Source organism: Delphinus delphis, chromosome 9 (genome assembly GCF_949987515.2).
Source record: "Delphinus delphis chromosome 9, mDelDel1.2, whole genome shotgun sequence".
NCBI lineage: Eukaryota > Metazoa > Chordata > Mammalia > Artiodactyla > Delphinidae > Delphinus > Delphinus delphis.
The window spans coordinates 67,421,578-67,435,671 of NC_082691.1; the positions used below are offsets into that span (position 1 = coordinate 67,421,578).

At 37.6% G+C, this 14,094-nt stretch overlaps 1 protein-coding gene across 21 annotated transcripts in view; it reads left to right on the forward strand.

Moving 5' to 3' along the window:
• The window catches only part of DNAJB9 (DnaJ heat shock protein family (Hsp40) member B9), a 707,453-nt gene that overhangs the window by 5,288 nt on the left and 688,071 nt on the right, over positions 1 to 14,094 (forward strand). The gene's annotated exons all lie outside the window — the stretch shown is intronic.

The following is a 14,094-nucleotide window of genomic DNA, read 5'->3' on the forward strand; positions in this document are numbered from 1 at the left end:
TATTCTATTACATTTATGCACCTTAATTATTTCCTGAAAGTTATACCTACTACTTTTGTTTGATAATAAGAAAATAGCCATACGTTGTATTTTGGTCTGAGGATTATCTGTGGCCTATTAAACAGAACAAATGAGGCAAAAAAAAAAAATTTTTTTTTCAAATGACGATGAACTTTAAGGATTATTTTAATGTTGTTAGCATCTGTACCCTTGATTATCTTTCTTGTTTTTCCCATTTTAAACATTTATTTGAACCCCTTTTTTTTTAACCTCCCATTTGGCTCTTTGGCATACTTTTTACAAGGAAAAATGTACCATGAATCATAACTCTTGTGATACAAACTAAATATAAAGACGCTTAGGTAATCTACAGGTGTGTGTGTGTGAGTAGTTAGTTATATAAGCAACTAGAAATTAGACCAGTAATCAACATGAAAGTTTCCTCAGTAATTTAAAATTTTTCTTCTTTATAGTTTATATGGGTTGAATGCACAATGAGAATGGTAAACTCCTGTAGTTATGAAATGACCAAGACAGTAGCTTAATCTACACTCCCTACACAAGTCAACATGTGAAATCTATCACTTTTTTTTCTTTGGCGTAAAATAGTAATATTCATAACATGACTTAATCTTTTTCTTGAACTAATTTGTCTAATTCTTCATGTTTTCTGGATTGAGTATGTCTTGCATTGTATGCTATAGTGCATGTGGTAGGCGTGAAATTCTTTTGGTGCTCCAGATTGGTAGGTAGTTTTGTGCTCTAAATTTCAGGTCCAATTCTGAGATCAGTCCATGAAAATTTAGGTTGCCCAAGGTCAATTAAGAATTTGTACAGGGCTTCCCTGGTGGCACAGTGGTTGAGAGTCCGCCTGCCGATGCAGGGGACACGGGTTCATGCCGCGGAGTGGCTGGGCCCGTGAGCCATGGCTGCTGAGCCTGCGCGTCCGGAGCCTGTGCTCTGCAACGGGAGAGGCCACAACAGTGAGAGGCCCGTGTACCACAAAAAAAAAAAAAAAAAAAGAAAGAAAAAGAATTCATACAATCCTGGGGTAGTTATTCTAATTTTTTTGAAGTAAAAGCAAATAAAAACACACTAGAGGAAAATGAGACTATTGCCAAACAGAATAAAGAAGAGATTGGTATCAGCAGTAGGTCTCTAAGGTTTTATATTTTTCATGTTAATGCTGGCATCTTTAGTCCCAGGTGACAGGTTGAATAAAATCAGTCATGATTGTTTCCCCTCTTGGTCCCAATGACAGAAAATACAATAATGAAGTTGTAAACATGCTGTAAAACACCATACAGAAGTTTTGAGGCATGATACACAGGAAAAGGTATAAAGCAGAAGAAATTGAATTGAGAGGGAAATCAGAGAACCACAGTCAAGGTGTCCTGGAGAAGCTTTTAAGTCTCAGATTTTTAAGGGGGGTGGGGAAGGGGAAGCAAAGTGAAAGAATGGGCCAGAGTAGAACTTCATGGGGAACCCTTGCCCTTTTCTCTCCCCCTTCAGGTAAACTGTTGACAGCTTTTTCTGCAGGTCAGGGACTTAGGATAACTTCGAAGAAAGAGATTATCCCTGGGCAGGCTCCCCATTTGAGGGTATTGAGATGCCAAAAAAAGAGCAGAGGTGAAGTGAATTTTTCACTTGGTGATGGAGTGGGTGCTGGTGAGTAATAGCAGCCCTCCACTCCCAGAGTGAATAAAGCCATCTTACTTTGGCCTGTGTAGGAAACAGTAACTTCTGCGTGCTGACGACATACTCACCTGCAGTTGCCTGCAGGTTGAAATACCGTAACAACTTACAAGAAACCATAGCTCCTATTCAAAAAGGAGCTTTAACATAGGCATGCGTAACTGCTGAAGAAACTGCTTTTCTCATCTCTCTGTGCAAGTTGATGTAAGTCCTTCATAAACACATAACAGATGCCCAAGGAATTCAGGCATTTAAGGAAAACCAACAGTAAGGAAGAGAAACCCTAACATCCAACCCTGTATTTACTGACATGCATCAATGAATCAGGCATAGGTCCTTATCTTACCTAACCTGCTTACACCAAGGTTTCCTTCCATGTGGTGATGGTGTCAGACAGTATTAGATGAAACAGTATGAATCCACATTTAGTTTACATTTACATCAACCACAGCCAAAGTCAGTGGAAGATACAGCAGATGTGCAATGTGTATGTTCCCTATTGTTAAAAAACAAAATTCACATGAGTGAATTTTAAAAATCTTACTGGCTTTATTCAACGATTCATGTGTTAGGCAGCTTTCCACCTAGCTGATAGAAAGGAGCTCTGAGGAACTAAACAACATGAAAGACTTACAGGCAGGAAGAAGCAGGACAAGGAAGTTATACCAGCAAAAAGTTGTCGCAAGGTCATTTTCCTTTAGGGGATGGCAGGGGTCTGTCAGGCAGATTACGTCACTAGTGCCCATCAGGTAGTTCCTGATTGGGTTAAGATTCCATTTCTGGGAGAGTTGAAACAGTACTTAAGCTTTGGTTAGGTGTTGTGGGGCTTAGCATAAACAACTTGGTTTTGGGCCTCTTGTCTTATTTTTCACGCTACCATGCAGGCCTTATTATGACTGTCTTCTGTGAAATTCAGATTCTTCCTCTTAGCTGAACTTTGCTACTTAAACCACTCTCCAGCTTCTCTTCATTCCTTGCCCTGCAGTTGAACTACCCAGTGAAGGGGAGCAGAATTTGCCACCCCAAAAATATGCCTCTTTGGCATAAGGATTATCTTTTACTGATTATTGTAAACAAACAAAATCATAGGAGAAGCTCAGAAAACCAAGTAAATGGTACCCTTCTATAAGAGACGATTACATTTATAAGCAAATCTTCATTTTTAAGTGTGTCTCCCTCTCTGGACAAGGAAGAGGAGGGTGACAAAATCTCTAGGAACTCTTAGCAGTGAGGAAGGCATGGGCTTAAATCGACACAACAACCATATCCTTGCTTACTGTGCTTTGCCTGAAAATCTCCCATAACTGCCCCCCACTCCAGACATCTTTTTCATCTTTTTGTGTCTTTCCGTAGGTGATGGCTTGGGCCATTCCTGAGTGTTACTCAGTTTTCCTGTCTATCTCCCATATATACAGGAGGTACATGGTATTAAACTTCTTTTTGTTTTTCTCTTGCTAATCTGTCTTTTATTACCTGGGTGGGGACGTTCCTCAGCAAAGAGGAGGACTCTCTAGGAGGGTAGAGGAAAAATAATTTTTACTCCTCTACACTAGATAATTTGCTATACAATTTTATTTATTGTCATTGATAATGTATTGTAAGGAGTATGGGGTGCAGGTGCTTACATTCTCTTGAAAGGAGATCGGTAATAACCATAATAAAATAATTACTGTTGACTTAAATAGACTGGCAGTAATTTCTCCAGCAAAAATGGATTTATTTGGGATCAACAAAGAGTTGCCATTCAGGGTCTGTAACCATGGCAAACCACATCCAATTCCCCAGCAAAAATGGAGAAGAGAATTATTTCATAGAGGGGAAAAGGAAGCCGAGAGGGTTGTAGTAAAGAGTCCATGGCTTTTCATTGGCTGAGTTGTGACAGTCTCAGCCGACCTCTTGTCAGGAAAGAAAGGAAGTCTTTCTTCTTCCTGTTGGGCTCTGCTATGGTGTTAAGGTGTGAGAGCTCCCATTCTGGTCTACCCATTCTATTTAAATAATTGCGATTTCTGTTTATTAATTTTTTACTTTACTATGTAAGGTGATACACTGTACAAAAGAAAGGAAGTGTAATACAGGGGAAGGATATTGGCAGGGCAGGCAGGTCAAAAACGTGTTGCAATTTTCAACTGGATGGTCTGTGTAGGCTTCATTGAGAAGGTGAATTTGCAGGCTTGAGTTATTTGTATGGAAGATGGAAATGTGTGACAAGTTCTAGGAAAAGCAAAGAAGCCAGTGTAGCTGGAAGTCAGTGACACGGGGGAGTAGTTGGAGATGAGTTTATAAAGATAGTGGGGTAGGGGGCAGGACAGATCATGTAGGGCTTTGTCAGCTTTTGTAAAGGGTTTGGCATTGGAATGTGATGTGATAGCTGAGCAAATAAATGATTTTATCTTCTATACGTTTTAAAAGGATCATACTGGCTGCTGTGTTGTTAATAGACTATAGAGGGGCAACAGTGGAACAGAGAGGCCGGTTAGTGTATTTCTGTATTCCAGGATGAGAAATTGATGCAGCTCACACACTACACCAGGAGCGTAGCGGTGGCAGTGGTGGGAAGTGGTTGCCAGTAGGAATTGCTTACCGATTGGATGTAGACATCAAAGAGGAGAAAAGGATGATCCCAAGTTTAGTGTTTATAGAGAACCAGAAGGATATTTGCCATAAACTAAGATGGGGAAAGTTGCAAGAAGACATTTAAGAGGGAAGATGGGAAATTCAGTTTGGACATACCAACTTAGAGACAATGTGTAGAGGGTTGGAGATAGGCCTGAATTTAGAGAGAGTGTGGAGCTGAAGATGTGTATTTTGGAATTGTCAAAATATAGGGAATATTTTAAACCATGAGTGTAAATGAAATCACCAAGGGAATATTTATAGATATAAAAAGAAACAATCCAAGAACTGAACCCTCAGGTGCTCTAAAATTAAAATTACAAGGAGAAAATGAGGAACCCACAAAGGTATCTGAGAAGAAGCAGCCAATGAGTTAGGAGTTTTGTGTCTTGAGAGAAAGTGAAACAAAGTTTATCAAGAAGTAGAAAGTGGTCAACTTTGTAAAATGCTGCCACTGAGTCCAGTAAGAAGATGCCTGAGAAGTAGCCATTGTTCTTTCTAGCAATTTAGAGCTCAGAAATGAACTTGACAAGACTACTTTTTATCAAGTGGTGGGGGTGTGCCCCATTGGAGCAGGTATAGAGAGAATGGCAGCAAAACCAAGTGCTTTTAAAGAAATGTGGAAAAGAATTTATACTGAATACATTTTTGGACAGAATTAACATGGATATTTTACTGGAGTTTCAATTATGACTCCATACGTGAGTAGCAAATAGCTTGCTCTTCAGAATGAGGTTCTACAGGATGATCATAAATATGCTGTGAAAAAAAAATCATGTTCAAATAGATTTGTGAAATATAGATTAAGATTTGAATCTTGTTAAGTGTTTCTTTATAAGGGCGTTCAGTATTGTGATTTATAAGAAATACATGCTTGGTCATTTAGATGATCAGAATACACTTTTCATGTATACAGTTGACCCTCAAACAATACAAGTTTGAACTACACAGGTCCACTTATACACAGATTTTTTTCAATAAATACTTAAAATTTATTTTAAGTACTACGCAGTCTGTTGTTGGTTGAATCTGTGGTTTTGGAACTGTGGATAAAACAAGCTGACTCTAAAGTTATACTCAAATTTTCCACTGCATGAGGTCAGTGCCCCTAACACCCATGTTGTTGAAGGGTTAGCAACTTGGCTTTCATTCAGTTCCCAGTTCCTAAATCCTTTGGAATTTCCTGTGATGACAGCAAAGCAGTGTCTCTTGTTATGCTAAGCATGTGACTTTTGGACCATACCTAAGGATGGGGGCTGGTTGCTAGAAGTGGTTAGAGGGTTAGAACTTTCAGTCCCACCCCTAGGCTTTTGGGAAGGGAGAGGAGCTGAAGATTGAATTGGTAACCAATGATTTAATCAATCCTGCCTCTGTAATGAAGCCTCTATAAAAACCAAAAAAAAAAAAAAAAGGAGAGGGTTTGGAGAGCTTCCAAATGGGTGAACACATGGAGATCAGGGAGAGGTGCACCTGGAGAGGGTGTGGAAACTTGGTGTCCTTTCCACATATCATGCTCTATGCACCCCTTCCATTTGGCTGTTCTTAGTCATATCCTTTTATAATAAATCAGTAAGTAAAGTGTTTCTCTGAGTTCTGTGAGCCTCTCTAGGAAATTAATAGAACCTGGGGAAGGAGTCCAGGGAACCTCCAGTCTGTGGCCAGTTGGTCAGAAGCACAGGTGACAGTCTGGGCTTGCGGTTGGCATCTGAAGTGAAAAATAGTCTTGTAGGACTAAGCCCTTAACCTGTGGGATCTGACCCTGTCTCCAGATAGTGTCAAAATTGAGTTGAATTGTAGCACACATAGCTGGTGTTAGGAGCATTACTTGGTGGTGTGGGGGGGAAACCTCCCCAAAACATGTTGGATATTTGGGTCCTTGAATACCCATTTATTGGGCTTCTCAGAGTTTTTAATAAGCTAACCTATATTGTGCATCTCCAGTAGAGATACTAAGTATTGTTTGGACCGTAGAATCATTTTTATTGAGTACCAAATCCAGGTGTGCCACAGCAAAAGTTTGGTGAATACTGGCCTAAATAAAACTGAATAACAAATCATAATGAATTTTTAGAACATGTGCATGAACACGTATTAAATGGTACTTGAAGTAGAGCAAGGATGATAGCATATATTATGCTTGTGCTCCCATTCTCCCCCTCCCTTTCTCTTTCTCTCTCATCTGTTTGAATTAAATATGACCTGAAAAAGATTATCCATCAAACACATTATGATTTTATTTAGTGTAGCTTACATTTAATGAACATGCTTTTCTTCTTTTGATCACCACTCTGAATAACATTGTTTTTTCAGAACTATTTTACACCTATAAAAGCCATCATGAAGCAAATTATGACAGTACAACTTATGTAAATGAAAAGCTCCTTTATTATTCTTCCAAGAAAATAAAAACTAGTCATTATTGTTTCTATGTTGTATTTTAAAAATAAGACGGTATTTGAGGACAGAAGAGTCAAAGTGGATAAAGAGCGAGAATGATTCTTATAGTCTCATCTGTTTACTTTTGGGCTAGTATTAGGAACTGGTGCTATCAAACAGGTTCTGACAGTGAGGAATGAAATAATTACAGGCACACACACACACCCATACATATTCTGCTTCTTGAAATATTCTTTGGCTATGTCTGCAAAACAATGGGGTACATGGAAACATCAAAATACTAATATAAGTGAGTAGTTTGTTACAGTCTTTCAAGAATCATCTGCTCTTTTTTACTCTGCAAATATGCCTAAATTTAAAAAATTACTGGTCTTATTCCTAATGTAAACTTTAACGGTAGACTTCTGGTGAGATAGTCTCATCTTGTGGGGGGACATAAAGCATCCTTTTCTCACCCAACCCCGACCACACCAAAAAATAAATTATTACAAAAGGGTGACAGGGAGGGAGAGAGAGAAGGAGAATGAGGGGGAGGAGCCGAAGATACCAAGTCTAGAAAAGCAGTGTGTAGAGTTTTTTGGGGAAGAGTTGCAGAGAAATGGGCAGTATTTGGTGGGGAAAGTGGAGTGAAAAGTTTCCTACAAAGTAGCAAGAATTCGCTTCACAGACATGGGGAAAATAATAGCAGATGCTGAAGTGGAATGGAGTAGTGTCTCCAAATATCTGAGGGAAAAATGCTTTTGAACTTTGTAACCAAATAAATATTAATAGAAGGTGAACCCAAAATAAAGACATTTTAGAAATGCAAGAACTCAAAGATTACCATCCACATACCCTTTATGGAAAAAACTACTGGTTTTTTACTCTGAATTACAATGTACAAGAAGGGTTACAACATGGGAAACTAGACAGTGTGGCTGAGTATATACCCTCATGAAGAAATAAAGAAAGCTAGAAAGAAATTGAGAGCATACATTAGAATTTGACACTTGGGAATTTCTCATTTGGAAAACTGATATTGTTTTATTACTCAATTTACAACAAATTTGTTTATATAATATTATAAATGTTTTTCAATTAATCTATAAACAGTACACCAAAGATTTAATTACATTTATTGGTTAATGATGTAAAATGTACCTCACATTGGGAAATAGAAGAAAAAAGGAGAGGAAAAGGCTTAGTGTACCAATTCTATAATCTTTCACGGTAGGTGGTTGATTCTGTCTAAAGTTGATAAAAGACCATGATTAGATATATTATTTTCAATTTTAAATGACAACCACCAAAAGATCTGCTAATAGACACTGGTAACATGATAATTTCTGAGGAGTAGTACTGGGAGGTCAGGGAAGACTTAACTTTGCATTTTATATCAACCTGTTGTGTTCGAATTGTTTGTGAATGCATTTTTTTCTACATTAGTATATTTTTAAAGGAAAAAAAAAAGCCTGGTGTATCAGTTAGGATGCCTGCAACTAACAGAAAACCCCTAAATTAAATTTACTCAAGCAATACAAAGCTTATTCTCTTCTTTAACAAGGAGTCCAGAGGTCAGGCAGCTGCAGGAGTGGTATTTGCCAGGAATCTGGTTTTGCTTTTTCATAGCTGTCTGGGCTCTGATCTCTGTGTTGGCTTCATCCTGATGGCTGTTAGGAGCCATGAAACCTTTTCTTGAATGCCCTAAAAAAAATTTTCCCTCCCAACTTACTGGCCAGAAATGTTCCATACTGTTACATGTTCACACCTAAACCAGTTGCTAACAAGGAGAATATGACCATCATGCTTGGTTTGGGCTAGTCAAGTCCACCTGCTGGGGCTGCGGATATTCTCCCCTACAACTCATGGTCTCCTGGAAAAGTATTGATACCTGGAGAAAAAGGTGCTTTATTACAGAGGACTTAAGAGGATGGATGGGAAGGATGTATATATTTCAAGCAATTGAATATTTAAACTTAAAAAAAAGACTTCAGTGGTCTTGAATGTTTTTACTTCCTTTATAATTTATTCTTCACCATTAGATGTTTTTAAAGAGGATTGGGCTTTTCTCTTTGTACCCCCAAATGATAGCTGAGTTTTTGTTTCAGTTAGGAACCAACCCCACCTTAAATATTGTAGAATCTTGGCATTGGTAGGTTTAATGTTTATGGTTTCAGCTATTTGGGACAGACCCCAAAGTTCCATAATATAAGAATTTGTGATTTTTCTGGGGTATAAAATTGAATTCCATACCTTGCTAGTCTATCATTCAGGATATAGTCATTTAGGTAGTAAGTAGGCCTAGTCACCTATTCAGCATCTACATATCAAAATATCTTTGAATAGTTTGTATTTATCATTATGTAGGCATTTTAAGAGGGAAATTATTTGCTAAATGGTGTTCACTAAATTTGAGATATAAGTCTCTTTCATCAAAGTCAAGGCTATTACATTGTTTTTCGTGTGAAGATTGGTTGCTACCCTCACCCATTTACCTAATCAAATCTTTTGCACCCACCCCTTTCTGTTCTGCCCCATTCTGCCTCTGTCGAACCTCAATTTTCCTCATTTATTTGAATACTGGCTTTGAATTTTAACTACTGGCCTGTAGGGAGTCAAATCTACACCTGGATCATTTCCCTTAGCCTTGGCCCTGCCAACTCATTGTTTTCATCTTTCCCCCACCAAGCTATGCTGCTGACATCCCAGAGATGCCTCATGGTAGTCTTTTTTTGGGTTACAACACATTATGTAATTATCACTCACTAAATTAGCAACTTAAAGACTTTCCACTATTTAATTTTTTTAAACTTGATTTCCTATTATTCAAATTAATTTCACATAATAATAATCACTTGAATTACATGATTCATTACACATATTAGGGAAAAGTCACTAAAATTCTCTGCTGATATTTTACAGTTTACTTTTAGTTACAACTAAATGTATTAATATGTATGTATTATTTAAAAGAGCAATAACGTTTTCTTGTTTTTAAATGAGTTTTCTTAGCATTTTCTACATTATATTACATGTTTTATAATTAGAAATGGAATGAACTGGTGTTTGCTAATGCATATATTTGGTTATTTATTTGTATTCATTCTTAACATTTAGATAATACCGATTCTCACTCCCTGATGCATAGATCAGGAATATAGGCCCGCATGGATCTGAGATATAAGATATGGAAAAAAACATTTTACTTTGCTTTTCAGGGAGAGTTTTGATCCTTTCATCTCGGTTCCTTTCCCTGTGTAGGCAGAGATGTTAATGTTAGTTGGCATAGGCTGGTCTATGCTGCAGTAATATATTAGTCACATTCATTTTCTTAAATATTGGAATAGTATCAAAATAAATATGCCTAGTGACTATATTATGTAATGCTATATTTTTGAAAAAGGAATAGCTGTAAACCAGCTTTTCCCAAAGTGTGTTATGTGTGTGTTCAATGAAAATAAGAATTCTATAGTCACGCATGGGAAAGAGTAGGTTTCCTCATTCTCCTAAGACTTCTCAAAGTCTTTAATATGCTAATTTTTACATTGGATAGCTCTAAGAAGCAAATATAGTTTGAGGCATTTCTAAAATCTATGATCAAAAACTGTTTTTTCTAGGAGCATCTCTTTGGACCAATTAAGTAAGAGAAGAATTCCGTGTAACACTCTTTGGAAATGCTGGGCTAGAAATACCTTTAAATCTAATTAACAAACTTTTGTGGAAAAGGCAAGCTTTCCATGAATAAGTGTTAGGACTAATGTCCCTTATAGCGCTACTACGGGCAGTAGAGAAAATTTATTACAAGAGTGATTTGAAGAGAGTCATGACATTAAAAGTGTAAAGCACATGTATATAGTATTACCTTTCCTTTCTTTGTTATAAATGTTACAAAGCTCTGGATTACAGTTAGATGTTGGTCATAAAGACAGAATACCTATGATTAAGAGATACATTATGCATGGTAATGCATCTTAAGCGGTAAGAGCCTAAAAGTCCTCCTTTTCGTATTCTCAGAATGCTCACTGAAATCTCAGTGTTTGTTTGCCACCTGGAAAATGACATAAAAATTATAAATATCGTAAACTAGTATTGGGGAAATCAGAAAATTCACCTAAATGGAAAAAAGTGCAAAGATAAATGCATCCATACTCATTCATAGCTGGCAATCTTCTTTCTTCATTGAGAAAATGGAAGTAGTCTGAAAAGAACTTCCCAAGTTTCCCATCATCTTCCTATAGCAGCAGCTCCACTTTCTCTGCCTTTCCATGAGCCCAGCTACCATCAATAAGCTCCTCAAGTTCCCTCCTAAAGCCAACCCCTCCACCATACACTGGATCACATCACTCAGAGCATTCAAAAATACTTTCCCAAAAATTCTTCCTTCCTGCTCCTGTTACCAATTTTGCTTTTCATTCAATAATTCCTACCAGAGAACAAACCTGTTGCTCTTTCTCCACATTAAAAACAAATTCTTGTCTTGACTCCACTTTTCCAACCAATTGCTGTCTCATTTCTTTGCTCATCTTTGTAGCAAGACTTCTCCAAAGAGTTTCCATTCCCACCACTCTACCAGAACTTCTGTCGTCAGGGTTATTGATGAGCTCCACACTGCAAAAGCACTGTCAAATAACAGATAAATTGGCCACTTCTCAGGCCTCATTTTACACACAATTCAATATTCTCCTCCTTAATATTCTTTCTTTGCTTAGTTCCCAGAACACCAAACTCTTGGTTTTTCTTGTCCCTCATTGGTTGTTGCTTCTCAGTTTCCTTTGCTGATTTTTTCTTCTCTTCTTTGCATCTTCTCAGTCCTGGTTCCTCCCTCTTTTCTTTCTTCTCCCCTCTTCTCTCTTCCCTTCCTTTCTCTTCTCTTCCCTCTTCGTCCCTTCCCCTTTCATCTATTATCTCTCTTCTATTCCTATTACACTTATTCCTTTCATGTCCTCTTTTCATGGTTTTAAAGTCATCAGTATACCTGCCACTTCCAAATTTCTGTCTCTGGGCTGGATCTCTCTCCTAAACTCAGATTCATATATTCAACTATGTAAAGTACAGTTCTACTCAACATATCTAAAATAGAATTCTTGATATTCCAACTCAGATCTGCTCCATCTCAGCTGATTGTCAGTCCATCCTGCCAGGTGCTCGGGTTGAAACCTTGGACTGATTCTTTTTTTTTTTCTTAACATTTTTATTGGAGTATAATTGTTTTACAATGGTGTCTTAGTTTCTGCTTTATAACAAAGCGAATCAGTTATACATATATCCCCATATCTCTTCCCTCTTGCATCTCCCTCCCTCCCACCCTCCCTATTCCACCCTTCTAGCTGGTCACAAAGCACCAAGCTGATCTCCCTGTGCTATGCGACTGCTTCCCACTAGCTATCTACCTTACGTTTGGTAGTGTATATATGTCAATATATACACTACCACTCTCTCACTTTGCCTTGGACTGATTCTTGATTTCTTTCTTGCTCTTGTACTCCCACCCCATAGCCAGTTCTACTGGCTATACCCTCAGAATATTTTCAGAATCTCACAACTTCTTATCACCCCAATACCAATACCACCATCATCCCTCATACGGATTAGTGGGTAAAGGTAAATTTCCATCCTTTATTCCTTATATTGTGTTATCAAACCAGCAACTAAGATTATCCTTTTAAAAGGTAAGTCAGAACTTGTCATTTCTCTGCCCAAAGCTTTCCATTTACTCTATTCTCATTCACAGTAGAAGCTAAATCCTCCGTAATATTCCACAAAGTATTATATAATCAGCCCACCCTCCCCCTTAGCTCACTAATTTTATCTTCTACTCCTTTTCCCCTTGTTCATTCTGTTCCTGCCAGACTGGGCTCCTTAATCTTTCAGGAACATACCAGGCATGCTTCCTCCTTAGGGCTTTTGCACTACCTATTTCCTCTCTTTGGACCATTCTACCATACTACCAACCCTTTCACGTTCTTCTAGTCTTAGCTCAAATGTCACCTTTTCGGTGCAACCTCCTGGCCCACCCTATTTAATACTACATGGTGTCCCTCCTCCTCCACCCTCCCCATCCCTTTCATCTCCATTTTTTTTTACACAGTCGTATTTGCTTACTTATTATGTTGTTATGTGTTTCTTCTTGATAGACTGTAAGTTCCATGAGGCTAGGAATCTTTATTTTGTTCACTGATGTGTCTTAAGTGCCTAGGTCTGTGACTGGCATAGAGTGGATACTCAGTATTTACTGAATGAATGAATTAGACATCTCAACGAGATGTGCATATCTCAGCAATTTGATTTTTGGAAACATTACAGTATTTTCATTTATCTCATAGAAAGGGGTTAATCTGAATAGGGACATTTTAATTATACCAGATAAACGACATCTGTTCATAAAGATACTGAGAATCTAACATAGTCATCTAGCAGATTTTTTTTCCTCCCAAATGATAACATCTCTTTTGCTATAAGTTTTTTCTCATTGTTTTTCTTTCAGACATTATAGTGTTAGAAAATAATATTCTGTTCAAATACCATAGTCCAAGCTCTCAGAGATAGTATCTCATAAGAAATTATTTTTGAAAGGAGACAAAAATGCAGTTTATATATTGATACTGGTGGATCTTCAGATACTCAGAATACTAGGATATGGCTCCTCACTTATAAGAAGATCAAAGGGGAACTTTAAAAGAACTTTTATTGAGTTAAGCAGTTAAAATCAGCTGTTAACTCTCTTTATAGAGACACTCTTTACTGCATGGGAATGTGTGAGCTTATTTTTTACAAACTTTGAAAATAATAAATCTTGCTTCTCCCAACACCTTTGAGCTGTGTGCACAAGGACCTAAACATGCAATTTGAATTTTACTTTAAAACTATAATAATGGTGTACTGAAAATGTCCCCTATTTGGTAATTACAAATAAACAAAGAATTCTGTTTTTTTCCAACATTTCCGGAATATTTTTAAATTGATCATAAAGTAAGTAAAAGAAAATCTCAATGAATTCATGTTTGGACAATTTATAGAATGTCCTTTCAGCCGAGACTGCTAACAAAGAATGATGTGAACTTGATGCTGCCAAGGGTTACATTATGGCAACAGAGAAAGGGCTTCCATGGAGGACTTCAGAGCCATTTAGCCCAGGATCCAGCTATGCCTGAAGCCAATACTTGCCTTGGACTCCTCAGTTATGTGAGACCAAAAAAAAAAAGTCGTCTTTTTACATTAGTTAGACTGATGTAGTTGAATTCTAGCAACTGCCACTCAATTAAATCCTTCATCAAGTGTCAGGAGCAGTAAGGAATCACATTGGGTTGTCCCAGAGAAGGAAGGGGGAGGACAGGAGGACAAAGGAAGATTATGCTTAGATAAGAAGATAGATATGTGCTGGCCTTGTGAAGAGAGGGATCCTCTGAGGCT